Below are 20,925 nucleotides of genomic sequence, written 5' to 3' on the forward strand. Positions count from 1 at the left end.
AACAACAACAACAACAACAACAAAACCCCTTGCAACAAAGAGGAAATCTTCCATCTCCTGGGTTGCTAGTGGGCAGGGAGGGGCCAGGTTGTCTGAAAACTGTCTGACCACTTGCTTTCCCCCTTGGCAGCCTGAGGGTTGGCTGACTGCCTTCTTGACACAGTAACTAGTCAGACCTTGAAGTTTATGACCTACTGACTCCTTCACAAAGAAAACAAAAACCTACCTGTCTCTGATCCCAGGAATACAATATTCTCTAAGACAAAAACCAACCAACCAACCAACCAACAACCCAAGACCCCCCCCCCCCAAAAAAAAAACAAAATCAGGCAAATTAGATAAGACCATATTGGATACCATCTTTGAATTTGGGTTCTGTGCTCATCCTAGGACTGGTAATACAACTGGCATGGTGTATGCGATTCCTTGGATTATGCAAAGGAAAATGAGTCCAAACACACACTTAAGAGACATGACCTGCACGGAGAGAAAAAGAACCCTCGACAAGCAACAGGGAACACAAGAATAGAGGGGAAAGGTCAGGGGCACAACCACAGCCGGAGTGGGTGTTGGGAGAACTGGATGGAGCGTCTGCCTTGGCTAGAATGTTTTACTAAAACAACGACAACAACAACATCCCCCCCCCACACACACACAAATCCCCAAACCAAAAAAACTAAAAACTGAAAGCAAATCCTGCTTAACATCACTTTTTGGGAGCTGCGTTCAGAAGGTAGAGTTTCACTAATTTTGTAGCTAGTTTCAGGAAACAGGGCCGTTTGAGGGTTCACCCTGAGCAGGTGGCTCAGCTTCTTGGCTACTCAGACACGGCTGGGACGGTGACTGGAGCCGCACCTGGGATTCTAGTTGCTCCCATGACTTCCAAAGCCCCACACCCCTACCCTAACTTCAGCCCTCTCACATGCTCTGACACCCCCCTTCCCTGCACCCCAACTCTACCTCCTCCTCTGAGGCTTGTCAGTTTCTCCTTAGGTGTTTTTCAGACTCCCCTAATCAGTTGCCACTGTCTCCCTCAAGCCATTTTTATATTCCCAAATTGTGTTGGTATTTCTTACCTTCTGTAACCCACTCCTGCTCCTCTCAGGATGATCATGTGCCCAAGATGTCGTGGATAATGCCAAGTCACTTCTTTGCTACTTATTTTGTTAACACACTTCAGGTCAATGAATACACTACCTTAAAAATCACTCCGTTGTAGAGTGTGTTTAGAGGAAACCTCGTTGGATAAGTAAACTGATTTATTTATTTATTTTAATCACGAATGGAGGGAGGTGAGGGGAGTCACCCCGCTGAATGCCCAGAGCAAGTCCTTTGGCAGGAGGTTAGGAAACACGTTCTATAATCCTTGCGCTTTATTTCCCAGGAGCCTTTCCTTTCTAGGTGTGCTACCCACATGCAGTCTGAGAATTCCCCACAGCAACAACCCATTCTCAGCTGTGCCGTAGCTCAGGGTTAACAGGCTCTAATGAGACAGTCAAGGAGCTGGCTTAAGTTAGCCCAGAATAACCCAGCAGTTATCCAACAAAATAGTGAGTGTCCAGTACGCTTTACGCACCAGATATGGAGGTTTTTATGTTCATGGAATCTCTTTTTAGTCTCACAAATGACCCCTGGCTCCTATTTAAATTTAGTTTTTTTAAATATCCATTTGCCCAATGGAAGGGTTACTCAAAATTCAAGTCTGGCTGACAAATAGATTTCATTTTAATTTTTATTTCATTTTCATTTCATAATTTTCATTTTAATGTCTTATGTTTTCTTGTGTTTTGGGGCAGTTTAATGATGAGATGAACTGACAAAAAAAATGGTTCTTGTTTAGGCATAACTAACTAAATTTGGTATTTGTAATAGGTATCTGTTGAATTTGTGAAAAGTTATTCTTTTAAAGAACAGGATTCTTTCAAACGCTCAAAAGTGCCTTTTTTTTTTTTTTTTTTTCTATCTGACCTACTTTTGGACAGATCAGCTCTTTTTATTCAGTGTATGGAGAAAGTCCTTTTGACTGAGAATTTCAATTAAATTAAAATTTAATTTAATATTTATTTCTAGGACACTTGAACTGATGTACACGGGCTCTGGAGGGCACTGAATTCACACCAGTGGGCTTTAGGTGAGTTCTTCTCTGTGAAGCCAGGAAAGAAGAAAATGCAAATGAAGGGTTGGGCAAGTCCATTAACAGTTAACAGAGCCTTTTCTTCTTCTTCTTCTTCTTAACTGGCATACAAGGAGGCTACTGGGGCTTCTCTTCGTCTCTGATGTGTGTGTGTGTGTGTGTGTGTGTGTGTGTGTTCTTCTGATTGATATAGGATGTGATTTCACATTCTTTTAAGTCAGACATAAAAGAGAGCTCCTCAAAGTCGCACAACACTTTTTGGGAATGTTTCACACATTCTAACCCACCTACCTATTCACCTAAACCACACCCAAATCATCTGAGGGTCACGCTAATGACTTAACACAGGGATGGCAGAAACAGCCATGGAATCAGATAGCCTTGGAAGGCTTTACGTAGAAATACTTATAATATCAAATTACTAATTCTATAAATTCAGTAAAATACAAATTAAAATATCAACTTGAGACAGATGGAAAAAAGAGGGCCTACACAATACCTGTCTATCTGACAGCATTGGGTCAGACTTTGGTTTTGGTTGAAGGTGCTGACTCTGGTAAAAATGCCTGTTTTTGATTGAAGACGATGAGATCAAAGGGTTCAGAGCAATTTGAAGAGAAGTTGGAGGTCAGAATTAAGCATAGGAATAGTGGAACTCGGAGCTGGAGTTACGGATGGTTCAGTGGTTATGAGCACTGACTCTTCTTCCAGAGAACCCAGGTTCTATTCGCAGCACCCTGCACCTCGCAACAGGCTGTAACTCCAGTTACAGGGAGCTAATGCCCTCTTCTGGACTCTGTGGTTATTAAGCATGCAAATGTTGCACAGCATGCATGTAGGTAACACACACACACACACACACAGACACACAGACACACACAAACTAAGATTTAAAAATAGAAAAGAATAACAGAATTATTTTAGAACATGAAACTGTCAAAAACTAATCTAGAAAAAAGTGATCTCTTTCCTTCTCCCTCCCTCCCTCCCTCCCTCCCTCCCTTCTTTCTTTCTTTCTTTCTTTCTTTCTATCTTTTTTTAAGTCTAAGTAAAAACTGGTTTTTGAATAGTGTTATATGGAGCTTAAGGGCAGAATGCTTGTCTGGCATGCAAGAGACTCTGGGCTTGAATTCTAATACTGTGGAAACTAGGGCCTCTGTTCTCTTGGTTTGTTTGTTTTGAGATGGGTACACCAGGCTGGCCTTGTAAATTCATAAAGTTCCTGAGTGCTAGGGCCATAGGTCGTTGGCACTGCCACACCTGGCCCAATTGTCTTCATGTTCATGTTTGGGAAACAATGGGGTTCGGATATATAATAGTATCTTTAAAGCTTCAGAAAGAATGTTGAGACATGTCTCGACACTGTCTGGGATGGAGACTGTGTTCTTCTGCCTGGTTATGATGTATGGAAAATTGAGCTCACCTCACTTCTCCCTCGGGTGATTTTTTTTTCCCCTTATTTTTAAAAACCTCCTGAACTTTTCCCCTCACTTGCTCTCCCAGGTTTCGTGTCATTTTCTTTTGAGTGACAAGAGAGGTGCTGATAAAAGGCAGAGGCAGATTATGGACGCGTTACATCAACATGCTGATGCAATAGCATAGCATAGGAGAAGCAGTCAAAGCCAGAGGCCGGTGTTCCTTTTGACTTCAAAGTCGGTGTCTGCCAGCCCAGATTCAGGTACACTGTTTACTTACATCCATCTTCCACCCTACAGGACTCAAACTCTTGGCCAATTCTTTCTGACTGGTTATCACTTAATCCTTACAACACCTTGAAGGCAGGCATCACTTCTGTCTTACAGAAGGAAAAAAAAAGAAAGAAAGAAAGAAAGAAAGAAAGAAAGAAAGAAAGAAAGAAAGAAAGAAAGGCAAGGAAACCCCAAGGCCACTCTGCCACAGGCCAGAAGACCAGAACTGGAACCTGTTTGTTACACCTCTGCTGTCCCCTTTTTGCCCACAGTTCAGTATTTCCCACAAAAGTAAGCAGTACAGTGAAGAGGGACAAACTCTGTTGACCACACACTCACGAGACCGCCATAAATGAATGCTCCTTTGGAATTTTGTGCAACCGTCTACCGAACTTCTCATCAGTCCCTAAGGAAGGAGTCTTCCCTTCAGTATGCAATCCATGCTTCCGTCCTGAGTCTGCTCTCCTTCAGAATATGCATGCGTGGACTCTTGTGTCAAGTATTTTCTTCCCATCAGGCCTTGTAGTACGCTCTGGAGAAATCCCCATCTTTAAGCAGTTTTGAGCACAGGGAAGTGACAACAAATGTCACAGTCATGTGGGAATCTTAGTAGAAATGGGGCTTATGAGATGTTATGAGAATGCAGATGCAGAAAGAGAGGATTTTATAACTTTTCTGGGGATACATTTCTTCTAAAATTCTCCCTGCGCAGCCCAGTTTGGTCTTGAACTTTTGCTTCGGCTTCCTGAATGCTGGGATTAAAAGCATGCACTGTTAAATCTGGTGGAATGATTTTAAAATATTCTATTATATGTATATATATGTATGCAATTTATGGCATTGTTATATATATATATATATTATCTATAGTGTATGGATTTTATTGCATTTGTGTGTATATATGCTCATGTTCATGTGTGAAGATAATAGGATAACTCGTGAGAAATGTTTCTCTCCTTTTAACACATGGTCCCAGAGATCTCAGGCTTGGCAGCAGACACCCATACCTGCTGAACCATCTCCCTGGCCCTGGTATTGATTTTAATTGGAGCCCTCAAACTTTTACATCAGTAAAGAAAACACCTGAAGCTGTGTATCAAGTTTTCTCAGAGAGGTTTGTGGTCCAGGGAGTAGAGGCATCTTGGGACATCACATGGATGTTTTCATGATTTTGATGTGAGTGGAGCAAGAGTTGTCAGGACTTAGAAACTTTCTGTTCCTTTCCAGAAGTTTCTAGAATATTCTATTTTAGGATAAATTTGCATTCTGGAGTTGAGCTCGGGGCTTGTTTCTGGGTGATAATGTGCTCTGAATTCCAAGTGTGGCTTTCAGAATGTTCAAGGAGCAAGGAGCCTGTGAACCTGCATGGCGGCAGGGCTAGTTGGTGCCCTAGTTGTAGGTCACCGAATGGTGTTCCAGTAGGGAGCTGTAGTAAAAAGAGGGCCTTGAGGGAAGAGGGCACAGGACACAGTGAAAACCTGCTCATTCTGTTGGTGAGAAAAGAGGCAGGAGGTTGTGGAGTACACTTGAGGTAATAGCTGTTGAAGAAGCCATTTTCTACGTAGCACTATGGAAGTCTCTGGCATATCACCTTAGTGTAATTCCCATGCCTCTACAGCTGCAGAACTAAAGAGGAGGATTAACTAGGTTAGGTAGATGTACTGGCTAGTTTTGTGTCAATTTGACACAGCTGGAGTTATCACAGAGAAAGGAGCTTTAGTTGGGGAAATGCCTCCATGAGATCCAGCTGTGGGACATTTTCTCAATTAGTGATCAAGGGGGNNNGNCCCCTTGTGGGTGGTGCCATCTCTGGGCTGGTAGTCTTGGNTTCTATAAGAGAGCAGGCTGAGCAAGCCAGGGGAAGCAAACCAGTAAAGAACATTCCTCCATGGCCTCTGCATCAGCTCCTGCTTTCTGACCTGCTTGAGTTCCAGTCCTGCATCCTTTGGTGATCAACAGCAGCTGAATAAACCCTTTCCTCCCCAACTTGCTTCTTGGTCATGATGTTTGTGCAGGAACAGAAACCCTGACTAATACAGTAGATCAAGACACAGGACTGGGATTGTGGTTTAGTTGGTACAGTGTGTGTGCCTTATGCACAGATCCCTAGATTCAGTCTCCGGCACTGCATAATCTGACTGGGGGGCGGGGCGGTGACAGGACATTCCTATAATCCAAATACTCTGGAGATGGTGGTGGGTATCAGAAGGTCAAGCTCATTCACAACTACCTAGTTAATTGGAGGCTAGCCTGGGCTACAAGAGACCCTGCTTCAAAACATAAAACAAATTAGATTAAGTTGTGCGCATAATCATCTCTGCACAGGGAGCTGATCCTGTGCATTCACTGTGCCTCTAGATTTTAAAGCACCTCCGCTAGTGGCCTTAGGCCGGTCGGGGGTGGTTGTCCCATGCCTGATAGTCTTTCTTTCAGTCTGCATTGAGCAATCCATCTTTTGCACCCTCCAGGACAAACCCCAATGTGTTTGCTTCCTTCTCTAAAATAAAGCTTCTATCTCTGGGGCATTAAGAGGGCATAGTCCCATGACACAGATTCCAGTCAAATTCTGGCATTCAAATAAACCTTCCCTTTTTCAAGAGCCAAGGCAACCAGTCAAGAGCAGGCAGTCTTTGGGCACTGAGATGAGAACACTACCTGCCAACTGGGTTGCTCTGGGCCTATTGTTTCTGAGACCAGGGGGAAACGTAAGGAACAGAGGGGGTTTGTGTTGCTGGGATGCCTTTGATGAACACATCTGCACCAAGTTGAAAAAAGAAAATGGGCCAGGTTACTTTCCCCTCTCAGCTTTCCTTGGGGTCTTGGGGTTCCTGAACATTCTCACAGGGCAGGGCTCATACAACAGAATGGTTATTTGGTCCAAATCATAACCACGGCACCGCATACCTCCCCTACCGTTTCTCTGACCCCTTTAATTACCCATCACCCCCTTGAGACCCACTCAAGCAAAGGCTTGTTAACTTCATGTATCTCCAGTGACATGTCTTCCCGAGTCCTGGTCACCATACTAAACACTGTCTGCTCTTGTTCAGAGACAGCAAATGGAGAGATAGTTCTAGAGTCAAAACGGTACACAAGGAGTCTTAGCAACTGTGCATCCTGTAGCCTGACTTTCAGAGCTTTGTGCTTTTCTATTTCCTTTTTATTCCTTGGACACACACACACACACACACACATACACACACCATACATAATACATATACACACACACCATACATATACACACATGTATCATATACATATGGAACACACACATACACACACACACACACATTTCACACTCTTCAAAATATTGTTCTCGCAGAGAATACCCAGTTAACCAGAAAGCTGAGAAGGACACTATTTCAGTGACTTATCGGACGGTAAACGGTTACTCTGCAGGCCCCAGGTCCCCAGAGGCCTGTAATATGAAGTTCAGAGTCCCAGCCTTCATTCTTAGCATGTGTGGAAATCTTTTAAAATGGTTTTGTAGATAAACGGAGGGTGGAAAAACTTTGGAGTTTTACAGTAAAAACTTTTCTTGGCTTACAAAATCCTTCTTCTTCTTCTTCTTTTTTTGTTTTTTTTAGAGCCCTAGAGAAAAATGAATATCTGCATAATTAAATCAATGTATCGTATATAATGAATATCAAGTCGCAGAAGAACGCAAAGACCTGGCAACACAGTTCGAGACGGAGGCTGCCTGGCTCCTTGGAAGTTTGCTCAGTTTCTTCCTCACAGAACGTCTCCCCCCGCCCCCCATTGTCCTCTCATGTCTAACAGCAAGAAGGACACCAACCAGAACAATACAAAACAAATATCTTAGAACTTGAAAATCCACAGCCTACGTACCCCGAAGTCTTGGTCCTCCATGGAGAGAGCCGCTCCTGGTCTAGCGAGCCATACGTTCAAATGATACGGGACTTCCTTTCTGACTCAGGCATCCACAGCTCTGATGTAAGGCTCTTAGTGGGAAGCTGTTTTCAATTCAGGGCAGATGTGGGACACTCATGTAGCCCTTGAGCTTATGAACTTTAAAACAAATCGCCCGGAGGATGATAAGTCCAGAGGCGGCATCTGCTTCCTGAGGCCTCGCTGGGGCTCCTTCCAAACACTTAACGTATGACACTGTGACAGGAAAACAAGCCTGGCTTATTAGGTTCTCAGCCTGTAAAGCGAAGGCTCCAAACATGCCTTAGAAACGAGCTTGCACATACATTTCAGAGTGCTTAAACAGACTTTCAGATGCATCGGGAGCGAACATCAGGAATGGAAACGCCCCTCCCTCCTGGGCCTCCAGGACTCTTTATACCGTTTGGCTCACTTGTGTTTAGTTTTTCCAAAAACTGAAATTGAATTGTTCTGGTTGTCTTTTCTTGGCTCATGGAAGGGAAGGGGGAAGGGGCTAGTCCAAGACTTCCACAGAGAAACATCTAGAAATCCATTTAACATGGCAAGTTTAATGTGCTAGAATTAATGCTCTCGGGGCACAAACTGTCTCTATCTAAGCACATCCCCATACACCCCTCCCCCATCCAGAGGCTGCTTTATGGAGTTGGCCCATCCTCCAGGTTTAACTCCACCCACACAAACTCTATCCGGGGTTTACTATAACTTCATTCAGTTTAATAACCCTGAAAAGAAAGGTTATAAAAACATTAATTTTTTAAAGGCATCTCAAGGGGGAATTTTTAGTACTTTAAAAAAAAATAACCCAACAAAATACAAGTTTCATAGAGTGCTTAAAAGTTGGTGTGTAGCCGGGTGTGGTGGCGCACGCCTTTAATCCCAGCACTCGGGAGGCAGAGGCAGGTGGATTTCTGAGTTCGAGGCCAGCCTGGTCTACAAAGTGAGTTCCAGGACAGCCAGGGCTACATGGAGAAACCCTGTCTCAAAAAAAAAAAAAAAAAAAAAAAAAAAAAAAAAAAAGTTGGTGTGTATTGTGTTTGGTTCACACAGATAAGTCTACGTGTGAGTCACATCAGTGAAGAAAGAGAAGACAGTTGCATTAAAAATGTGTATATTTTTAAAAAAAGCACACTCTAGAGGGTGCTCAGTGGCTCTTGCCACACAAGTTAACAGATATCCTGCGTTTAATCCCTGGGACACAGGGTGGAGTGACAGCATTTACTCCTGAAAGTTGTCCTTTAACTGTTACAGGAACACTGGCATGCACACACATGTACAGCCACGCACTAGTGCTAATATATAAAGAGAAAATAATTTTGTTCCTTCTTATGGCGAATGCGACATGATGGAGCGAGGCATCGAAAGTCACCAAAGAAGACCCTTGGAGCTGTGAGTTCTGTCTTCAAGGGGAAAGATCTGAACTGTTCATTAAGCTATCTCTTAAGAATGTGTTAAATCATCTCCAGGCAGTAGTACTAGCTTTTTATTTCATTCTTGTTTATTTGTTGATGAATATCATTATTACTATTACTTAATTTTTTTATATTAAAAGCGAATTTATTAGGAAGCTGCTCTTGGTCATGTTCACTGGCCCCAAAGATTGGGGCCAGGGGAGTCACCATGGCGAGAGATTGGGGGGGAATAGAAAGAGAGAAAGGGTGCATGAGCAGAGAAAAGAGGAGGGGAAGAGATGAAAGGTAGAGATCTTATTATTCTTTTGACAAGGTCTCATATAGCCCAAGCTAGCCTTGAACTTGCTATGTAGCTGAAGATGGCTTTGAACTCCTGACCTTTCTGTCTCTAGTGCTGGGCTTGTGCCTCTAGGGCTGGGCATGTGCCTCTGTTGCTAAGTTATAAAGCATCAGTATCAGTGGTATTGAGATTTCTGGGTAGGACAGAAAGGGATGTCTCCCTACATCTCTCTTTAAAGGAAGTGACCTATATAAACCATCACCAGAGTCAGTTTATCTATTTGTACAGAGGCTGAATTCAATAAATGATTTCTAAAGCAAAGTTCACACACAGTGATGGCGTATGAGCTAAGCCCTAGCGGGCAGGAGAGTTGGGGCCTTCTCTCCAGGTTTTTGAAATCATCACTAACCACCATCCCGCTAACATTTCAAGGCCTTCTCCCACCTTGAAGCTTAAATTTATAACAAAAGATGAGAGGCAAAAATTAGCTAAAAAGTGGGACCTGATGTACAAGGAAACTTTGCGGCTTCATAAGCTCTAGGAACCTAGATCATTGTCGGCTGCATAGGATACAAGAGAAACTATTCCCAAAGATGTACTTTCCCAATTCTGTCCTTGGTCATGGGCATCCACAATATATTTATTAAATAATTAGGACTGGTTTAAGAAAAAATTGTTTTTTTGCATGGAAGTGGCTGGGAGAGTGTAGAAATCAAGGTGGGTACCTTTAAAAAGTGCAGATAACACGGAAGGCAGAGTGTTTGCGAGTGACCCCTGGCTTATGAATCAGGAAGCCTAACTGCTTGTTCGTTCTAGGGTAGATCTAGCTGACTGTATAACCCTGCCCCCAGCACTTCCCTGTTGTTCTGGTTTCCTCGCTGTTGCTGTGAGAAACGTGCCGACCAAAAGCGGCTCGGGCGTGTGCACATGCTATTTCAATTTATAGGTTAAAGTCCGTTCTGGAGGGTAGCCAGGGTAGGTGCTCAAAGAGGAACCCGGAGGGGAAAACTGAGGCAGAAACCATGGGGGAACACAAAGACGGGCTGCTTGCTGGTTCGCCTTCTCTGATGCTTGTTCAAACCCATTTCCTAGGCAGCTCAGGCCTCCTTGCCTAGATCTCACAACCTATAGAGGGCTGGGCCTTCCTGCATAATTTATTAATTAAGAAAATGCCACATGGACACAAGCCAACCTGAACGAGGCTATCCGAGGGCCCCTCTTCCCAGACAATTCTAGTGCATGCCGAGTGGGTAAAAAACTACCCAGCACAACTGATTTCTACCTTTTCCCTGGCCCATCCATACAAAGGAAGTGCTGGTCTGTTAGCTCTTCCCCTAACACCCGGAAGAGGAACTCTGTGGCCTACGATGTTGTGTTTGGTTTTGAATTTGGGTCTTAGGAGCATAGTTAGTTATGCTCGTAAAAGCAGTTGTCTACCAGTGTCCTGTGCTTAGTGGTCCCGAGTTTCATCGGGCAAAGAACCACAGCGCTCCCCTGAGATGCTCTTTTTTTTTTTTTTCACAGTCAAAAGAGACGTCTGCTCACCCTTATGAAGGAGCTTACATACTTCAGGAGCCTCCTGTTAGTGTTACCATTAAGATTTCCTTTCCATGCACCTACTTTCATGTCTTGGTTTGATACTAAAGGAATCTTCTTCAAAACCAACACGTATAATACCGATGTTGGGTCAAATTGTGCCTCACCCCCATCCCCAAATTCCAATACCACTGTCCTAGTCCCTATAGCTCAGAACGTGACCTCATTTGGGAAAGGATTTTTACAGAAGGAATGAAATCAGAAGGAGGCAATCAGGATATGGCTGAATCCAATTCTATGGCGCCCTTATATAAAAAGGAAAAACTTGGTCACAGAGACACACGTGCAACGAGAACACTGCAGGAAGAGAGACACTGACAAGCCAAAGCCTGGAACAGGTCCTCCTCTCTCGGTCCTCAGAGGGAACCATCCCTCACGACACCTTGGTCATAGACTACCCGACTCCACAACATTAAGGCAATGAACCATGTGAGCCACCACGCCGGTGCTTTGTTCTGGCAGCCCTAGTTAGCAAACGCAACTAGTGTCTTCCAAATCCTGAATTTTCCACTGCATCTCGTATCCCACCCTGTCCCAGATTCTCACCACACACAAATCAAGGCATCTTAGTGCCTGAGGCTGGGGGGACGGAAGAAATGAACTCCATGAATGGGCTGCCCGAGGGAAATTCTTCAGTAGTCATTCATATTTAGTTATTTAGCTTTTCTTTTTTTTTTCTTTTTTAAAAGATTTATTTATTTTATTTTATGTGAGTACACCATAGCTGTCTTCAGACACCCCAGAAGAGAGCATCAGATCTCATTACAGATGGTTGTGAGCCACCATGTGGTTACTGGGAATTGAACTCAGGACCTCTGGAAGAGCAGTCAGTGCTCTTAACTGCTGAGCCATCTCTGCAGCCCTTAGCTTGTCTTTTAAGTTAAAATTGCATTTATTCATCTGCATGTGTGTGTACATACATGCCTTTGGAGATCAGTGGGTAGCTTTGGGGAACTGAGAATTGTTTCTGTTACTATGTAACTTCCAGGGGTCAACACTAAGTTATCAGAGTCAGGTCATAGTGTTACATGCCTTTATTCTCATCATTCAGAAGGCAGAGGGAGGTGGTTCTCTGTGCGTCTGAGGCCAGTCTAGTCTACATATATAGTTCCAGGTCAGCCAGGACTACATAGTGAGACTTCATCTTAGAACACACACACACACACACACACACACACACACACACACACATACATATACACGCACACGCACACACGCACGCACATGCACACACACGCACACACGCACGCACACACACACATACACACACACACACACACACACACGCACGCACGCACGCACACACACTTACCAGGCATCTTTAGCCACGGAGCTATCTCGCTTGCTCTAATCACTTAGTTTTATGTGATCAAAGTACACATGCACGTATGAGACTTTCATAATGAATATATATATATACATATATATATATATATAATTTTATATATAACCAATGTTAATTAAAAAGTTCCTGACATTTCTCTTGTCTTCCACCTCTCATGCAAAGTTAAGACTGAAATTATCCAATAAAACACAACAAAAAAATCTCCACAAAGAAAGAGACTAGCTGAGGAGGGGGCACACAAGCAGGAACCCTCCTGACTCTGCCCACGTTCAAGGTAAGAGACAGGGCTTCTCAGCTCTATAATCTATGAAGCAAGCATGCAGCACATGGCTCCCGGAATCTATGATACACCCACTTAAATACTTTTCTCCAAATATATATATATATATATATATATATATATATATATATATATAGGCAGCAACGTGTTCTTTCACATCACAAAGAGGCAGGCCGTATTGATTTCCCCTTTACAGCACTTTTCTAAATAAAGGGCCATTGTAGACACAGCTCAGTGGTGGAGCATCTATCTAAAATGGATGAGGCCTTGTATTTGATTTCTAGCACAGAAACAGTGAAAAGAAAAATAACATATACTGAGGCGGGGGGGGGGTGGCAGTCCTACATTCACGCAAGCACTTAGTACACATAGCAAGTTGTTGTAGTTTCCAAAGATAAAATGCAGACTGAGTCTTACATGGTCAGTCCCCAATGCAGACTCTGGCAAAGCTCCAAAGAGAGCAGCCTGTGTAAAGCCATCAGGAAGCACTCACAAATTCCCCAACTTTTAGATTTATTAAAGCCCATCTCCAGCGTCTTTCTTCTCAAGGAGCATAGAGGAAACCGGTCTGTAAATACTGACAATGTTTATAACTCAAAACTTGGACCAAGTAAGACGGGCTTCTAACACAGCAGGAAATGGGAGGGAGGGAGGAAGGGAGGGAGGGAGGGAAACCTGAAGGTTGGCTACACAGGCCAGGCAGGTGGATTTGGGCCCAGAGGGAATAGAATTCCTGGAAGCGACTTTTCAGAGACTGCATCCAAATGTCCAGGAACTCATAGATCTGTGGTTCTCACAGAATTTGATGGCTGGTAACGAGGTCGTTTGGAGATGTCTAGTGTGGGGCAGAGTTGAGTCTAGCTCCTCTACCTGGGACGCAATAGCTTTTTAAGTTTGTTTTTCTTCACATATTTATCATCTGCCTGTGACCTGGCAGCTTGTCTGTACATAATTCACAATAAACCTCATTTGCCTAAGCTTCTCACTAGCGCTAAAAGGAATGCTGAAGGCTTTAGAGAGCCCTGCTATATATCCTTTTGGGAGGAAGAAGAGTAAAATTTAGTTATGGCTGCTTTGTGTGCAGGTCAGTTTCCCCTGCACACACTCGGTAAAGCCCACTGTGCAACCTTATTTCACGATTTAGACACATCTTCTCAAATGAAAGAGTTCTCCCAGTGCATTTCATGCCGCTCCAATGTGTTTTTCCAAGCAAGGATTTCACAACGTTGAAAATCCTGGGCATCAATCAAGATGTCCTGACCTTGAAAGCGGCTGGCCACGGTTCTTCCACGGAGAGAACCAGCTGAACTGTTGTATCACTCACTGTTCATGCAGTTGTTCAGCACACTCAAGCTGCTGTTCTTGGGCTTCGTAAAGTTTCATGTGGGCCCAGCATGGTTCAGGTGTGAAGGCTGCATGTACCCCCTCCAACTCTCCAGGGATGTTTTAACGCCTTGCTTCCTGGCACTGGCTGCTGATAGCCAACTAAGGATGCTGTAGAAATCGCTGGCACCGCCCAGCCTTGCTCCCTTGGAAAGCTCATTAGATGGTACGGTGGGACTCAAAGGTTCCTTGGGGACATCATGTTTCATGGCTTTTAAATTTTTTATTTCTTTTTTATTTCTTTTACTGTTATTAATTTTTGAAATTATAATTATAACATGATTCCGTCTTCCAAACCCTCCCATATGTTCCTCCTTCCTCTCTTTCAGTTTTATGACCTCCTTTTCATTGCTATTGTATGCCTATCTGTAGTTGTGCATACATATATATTCCTAAATATAGCCGGCTCAGTTATCATGATAACTGTATATACTTTTCAGGTCTGTCTGTTTGCTAGTCCCAATAGCCACACCTACAAAATACTCCCATGCCTAAGGCTCAAGGAGCATTGTGTATGATGGGGTGGAAAGACTGTAAAAGCCAGAAGGTCAGGCAGAAACCCAGGAGCATCACAAGCTACACCCATAAAGTCTTGCCAGCATGACTGACTGTTCAAACACAAGTTGAGCAAGGATGACAATAATGACTGCCAAAATGGGCGTGGCAAGGCCCACGAGGCCCCAACCCTGCACGGAGAACTGAAAAATGCCGGGAATGGGCGAAATGGACTTACTTTTTGTTTTTTTATTCTTTGAAGCGATGTCTCACGGTCTCACTAGATAAACTAGGTCAGTTTAGAATTCACTGTGTAACTCAGCTGGTCTCAAATTCACACTCTTCCTGCCACTGATGGTTAAGCTTACATGCCCTCGAACGTGCAAAGCTCAATTCATTCACAGATATCACCGAGCATTTCACTTGTGCTAGACACTGGGCATACAATGGTGGCCTGGTTCCTTTTACCCTCTTGTAGCCTATGTTTTCAATGTGCATGCGGACCAAGAACACCGAGTGAGGGCTGGAGAGATGGCTCAGCGGTTAAGAGCAACGATTGCTCTTCCGAAGCAAATCCCAGCAACCACATGGTGGCTCACAACCATCTGTAATGAGATCGGATGCCCTCTTCTGGAGTGTCTGAAAAGAGCTACAGTGTACTTACATATAATAAATAAATAAATCTTAAAAAAAAAAAAAAAAAAGAACATGAGTGAGAGCAGATCACTAAAACAGTAATTGCTAAACGGCATTTTGTTTGTGTTTGGTAGGCAGAGTCTCATGGGTCAGGCTGGCACCAAACTTGCTTTGTAGCTGAAGATGGCCTTGAACTTCCAATTCTCTGAACTTTACACCCTTGAGTGTTGGGATCATTGAGTGCGCCTTCATTCTTGGTTTCCTGAGGCTCTAGAGATCAAATCCAGGACGTCCTGTATGTTAGACATGCCTTTTACCAACTGAATTATATCCCTGGGCCCAGTTGGTGTTAAATTTGACACAAAAACTCCTCCCAGGGAGTAGAGTGGGTGGGAGACAACAGTTACTTGTGCCGGGCAGGTGGGTGGAGGCAAACAGAGTTTTAAATGCAGTGGGGAAAAGGTCTATACTGTGAGATGCTGGGGAAAGTTAAGCCTCCTGGGGTACAGAGGGAGGAGGAGCGCGGGTAGGACAGGAGGCCATAGGCACTTGAGCATCCAGCTTGGGCAGCCATCACGGGCAATAGCAAGCAGGGTAGATTTTACCTGAAACCTAGTAAGAAACCACTGGGGAATTTTAAACAGAGAAGCCGTGTGAACTGTGCCTTAATGCACTTCCTGTGGTGTGTGGAGAAGGTACCAGAGAATACTGAGAACAATAGTGAGCTTTCTCTGCCTAGATGACACTTCCTGAAAAATGCTGAAGTTATAAAATCTGCATGCATTTTTTTTTTTAAAAAACAATCTTCTATGAACCCATGCCTTCTCCTTCCGTTTTTTTTTTTTTTTTTTTAAAGGCAAAATGGTTATTCTACATCTAAAATTAGGACTCAATTTATAGACCATCTAGGGCTAACCTGCCAAGCTGAGGTCAGGAATACACTTGCCAACTCTGGTGTGTTTGTGGGCCAACACAAAAGATACCCGCGTCCTTTTAGACTGCTGTCAGTGAATACATGCTGCCATGCTGCCCTCCCAGCAGAGACAGGAGCTGTGTTGAAAGCCAGAAACCTCCACTCACATTTAACCTCACTGGATCCCAGGTAAAAATGCTAGAATTTCTGGCTTCCACAGTTTAGACAGGTTGAGATAAGCAAGCCTGAAGATAAGGCCGGATGAAGGATTGATCCTCAGACAAGCATTACCTCCCCCTGTATACATAAAGTTAGGTGAGACTGTCCACTTTCCCCTGGGCCAGCCAGAAACGAATCTCCTACCTTCAGACTGTCTGTTTCTATTACCCAGGAAGACAAGGATGTCATAAGGCCCCCAACAATCCTGAGAGTGTCATACATAGATGGAATGTAGCATTTTTACAGCTTTTAAAGGCAAATTCTCTTTAACCCACAAGAGTTTTCTTTTCAGATTTTCATTCAAGATGAAATGCATTTTTGTGATCAAGATAGGAACTCCCAAACTGGAGGGATCTGCGGTGTCACCTCGGGCAGACGTTACTGCAGCCACAGTCCTGGGCAAAGCTACAGTCCTCGGTTTTAATGGGAGCTGTTAATGTCACTTCCATCAGAATGGTCGCCCTGGGCTGGCATTCTGAGCCCTGCACAGGTGTTCTTGGCCAACATTGTAATGTAGGCTATTATGCTCTCAATGAGGCATAGATGTGCTTTCTGTCTGAACTCAGGGGGGTGCACCTGCCAAGTGTATAACTCTGCAGGTCCAGGTCTACGGGCATCAAGATGCTGTTCTAGCTCAGTGGCCCCAAGCACTGCCGTCTGTTTCCCTAGGACAGGAGATTTCAGGGGCTGGGGACATAGCTCAGTTGCTAGAGTGCTCACCTACCATGCATGAAGCTCTGTATTTGATCCCCAGCCCCACATAAATTGGGTGTGATGGCATATGCCTGTTATCCTCACACTTGGCCAGCAGAATGACAGGGGGCAGGGGAAGTAACCAAAGATACTGGCCTCTCAAAGCTAGACTCCTGTAAGATCAGGAGGCACAGCCTGTCATCTGCTTTTTCTGGGAATGCAGTGGTACTGCCTGCATACACAGGGTTTCTCTTGGGCATTTACCAGCTACCAGGTACATCAGAGGAGCCAACATCAGCCCTGCTAAGAAGTCTGTCTCCAAATGCCCTGTAATGCTTTTTGCTGCTTCTTGTCTTCTCTCCCACCTACTTCTGAAATGTCTCTCAAAGCTCACTTCGGTCACCTCTCCCAAGGGCCTTGTCTCAGCAACACAGAGCTTCCAGATGTTGAATGTCGCCCCAAATTGACTACACTGCCCACTTCTACTCTGCTAAATGCAAAACATCCATTCACTGAGCATTTGTTATCAGACTTGATCTCTGGGCTCTAGCTGATCAAAAGCTCTGGTTTTTCCTCTAGATAGTAGCTGTAGGCACTGCAGTTGGCCTCCTGGCCTTTCCTGGCACTGCCATCTGGCTGTGGATCCCTGCTGCTGGGAGGGGGCCACTAACGATACAGCATTTCCTTTGTCCCATGGCCTTGACAACCCGACAGGGGTGAGGATGGTGACTCGGGAGGTAGATGGAGCTCTTCTCAGCATGAGAGAGTGATTTAGAACTGATCTCAACCTTGAGACTGAGCTAGTCTGGTTGTCTGGGAAAATCTTGGTCTGATACAGGAGCCCAGTGGTAAGAAAGAAGGTCGGTTCCCAGCCATAGAACTGCTTTCTCATTGATAAGACAGGCACTCGGAAGTGAGTGTGTGTGTGTGTGTGTGTGTGTGTGTGTGTGTGTGAGAGAGAGAGAGAGAGAGAGAGAGAGAGACAGACAGAGAGAGAGAGACAGAGAGAGACAGAGAGAGAGTCAGAGACAGAGAGACAAAAAGACAAACAGAAAGACAGAGGGACAGAGACAGACAGATATAGACATACACAGACACACACTGAGACAGAGACACAGAGACAGTGACACACAGAGAGACAGACACACACAGAACAACAGAGACACACACGCACACACACATACACACACACATATATATGTCTATATATATATATATATACACATATATAGATATAGACACACACACATATAGACATATATATATATAGAGAGACATATAGATATAGATACACACACACAAACACACACACACACACACACATATATATATATATATATATATATATATATATATATATAGAGAGAGAGAGAGAGAGAGAGAGAGAGAGAGAGATATCTGAGAAGAGGGAAGGTTTTTCTGGGAATCTGAGCAGACCAAGCTGTCAGTACCCCTAACAGAGACAATTCAGGACACAGTCTTCGGCTTCTTGCCTACCCATCACCTGTTAGCTAATGGAGAAAAGATCGTGAAGACAAATGGCTGTTTTCTTCCATTTCCTTCTCCTACCCATCCCCACCATGCATGACTTCAGTTTTTTCCCCTCCTTTTCTGCCCATTGTTTGACTGATGGTTTCAGTGGCAGCGTGAAGGGGTGGCACTAACCTTGCTGTCTGCCTCCAGCCCTCCCCAGAGGGATGTGGCTGTTTCTGGGTAGCACTGGCTGTCATTCCTGAAGCCTGCTTGTGAGCCCTGAAGATTTGGGCCAGCAGCTCTGGCCCCTGGTGGCACAGTGGCTGTTCTACATGGCTGGGCTCTCTCTGCAATCAATCTCTTGACAAGCAATTTGCTTCCACCACCTGTACCTAGAAATCCTTTGCTCAACTTGTGAAATGCAATCGGTTCCCTCTGCTCCCGGGATCTGTCCAACCCAAAGCCGGATTTTCCTTCAAGCTGGCAGCTGCAGGTGCTGCAACTGGCCTCCTGGCCTGGCCTGACACCGCCGTCCATCATTATCAAGGGAGCCTGTGTGCTGGGGAACTCCCACCGTTGGGCAGCCTCCACTCATCAAACATGGCCCGGTTTTGTGAGTAACATAGACTGATCATCTGTCCTGTCTCCTAAGTATGTGGGGAACGTGTGTAAGTGGGAGAAAAGCAAGCCCACAAATACATTGAAGACCCAACCTGTATTCATGGAAAATAGATGCCACACTGGTATGCCTCTGACTCAGGAAGGTGTGTGTGTGTGTGTGTGTGTGTGTGTGTGTGTAGTGTGTGTGTATGTGTGAGTGTGTGGTGTGTGTGTGTGTGTGTCCACTTGGTTGGGTGTGGTGCCTTCTATTTATAATCCTAGCACTTGGGCTTCTGAGACAAGAGGACTATTACTATGAGGCATGGACGACATAGTAGGTTCCAGGCCAGCCCAAACCACACACTAAGGCCCTTGCTCAAAAGCCAAAAATGGGGCTGGTGAGATGGCTCGGCGGATAAGAGCACCTACTGCTCTTCCAAAGGTCCTGAGTTCAAATCCCAGAAATCACATGGTGGCTCACAACCACCCTTCTGACACCCTCTTCTGGTGTGTCTGAAGACATCAACAGTATACTTATTTACAATAATAATAATACATCTTTTTAAAAAAGTCAAAAATGTCAAGCTGTCTGATGCCTTTCCATGCACTTCTTCACTTTTGACTGTATAATTCATCTAAGCCATAAGGAAAACATATTAAGTTAGGTGTGTGTTGGGTTAAGGTGGTACAGGGATTTGAAAGCCAACCCTGGCTCCACTGTTATGTAACACATGGCGGCGGCGGCGGCGGCGGCGGCAGCAGCAGCAGCAGCAGCAGCAGCAGCAGCAGCAACACAAATAGCACCAAGGTGGGCCAAAGACACGTGTTTGAGGTCTTCAGTGGGCAGCTAAAGTGTGTGGCTAGGATGACAAGGGTGGGTGGTACTTTACTCTTGCTTTGAAACAACAAGAAAGAGCAAAAGCTGGACTTCCATTGTCCGTACCTCTGAGGTCCACAGGAGTTTAAGGACAGTCCATACCATGGTCATGGGCAAGCCTGCCCCTTTGGAGGATTTTTGGCAGAGTCAGATCGATAGACATTTTTCCAGTGGTAGGTCCTATTTTGTGTGATTCTATGTTCTTCTTCAACAGAGCTGCCTCAGCACGACCATCCCCTTAATCTCTAACCCCAGGGTTTCATAATGGTGTTTGGGCATTGTTTAGTCATAACACAAGACACGAGAAAGGTAGTAGAGATGAACAGAGAATGAGCAAAATGTCAGGTGGTTTGCTTGGGGCCATGACAACCATGAAATGAGCAAACGTGTATTTGGAGGTTGAGGTCAACAGGAAAGCTGCTAATCTCTTGTCACAACTTCTAGGACACGTGATACAAGCCTTCTTGAGGCCCTTCAAGCTGAGCTTGAGGTTCGGAAATGCCAGAATTATGACCATTACGCTAGGTGTTTAACTCACATTGAATTATCTCCTCGAGTAAAAGGAGATAGTGTACCACTGTAAGGTGTAGCTAAAAGCTTTCTGTGTTTGGTCGATCACCATTTGTGGCCAGATGGAAGACACTCACCCGGTCTTTGTGTGTGCCCATTTTTGTAGTTCTGTTCTCTTTGGTTAGTAGTTTAGATGTCTGGGTAAGATGAGCCCTAGTTGCCTCAGCCTGGTTTGAAGAAGTTGTATGAATCTGAAATAAAGAAGGGATTGGCTAAACTGTGAAGCCAAGAAAAGACACACAAGGCCCAAAGGCTCAAGAACAGTCTCAAGTCATACTATTGCTTCTCTTTCCTTTTTCTCCTGACAAGGTCACTTGGAGAAATGGCTGCTATTGCCTTTCTAGCTTTGGGCATATCATTTAATGTCTGTGCATCTCAATTCCACATGTGTGAGATGGGTTTGATGAAAAACACCCACTGAAGGG

General features: G+C 44.5%; 1 protein-coding gene across 1 annotated transcript in view; it reads right to left on the minus strand.

Moving 5' to 3' along the window:
• Positions 1-7,690, minus strand: part of Sash1 (SAM and SH3 domain containing 1) — a 227,095-nt gene extending 219,405 nt beyond the window's left edge. The window contains exon 1 of the mRNA XM_029533050.1: positions 7,672-7,690. The gene's annotated coding sequence lies outside the window, so the exon portion shown is untranslated. The remainder of the gene's footprint in view (positions 1-7,671) is intronic.
• Positions 7,691-20,925: the final 13,235 nt, after the last annotated feature.

The sequence above is a fragment of the Mus pahari genome, chromosome 21 (genome assembly GCF_900095145.1).
Source record: "Mus pahari chromosome 21, PAHARI_EIJ_v1.1, whole genome shotgun sequence".
NCBI classification, from domain to species: domain Eukaryota; kingdom Metazoa; phylum Chordata; class Mammalia; order Rodentia; family Muridae; genus Mus; species Mus pahari.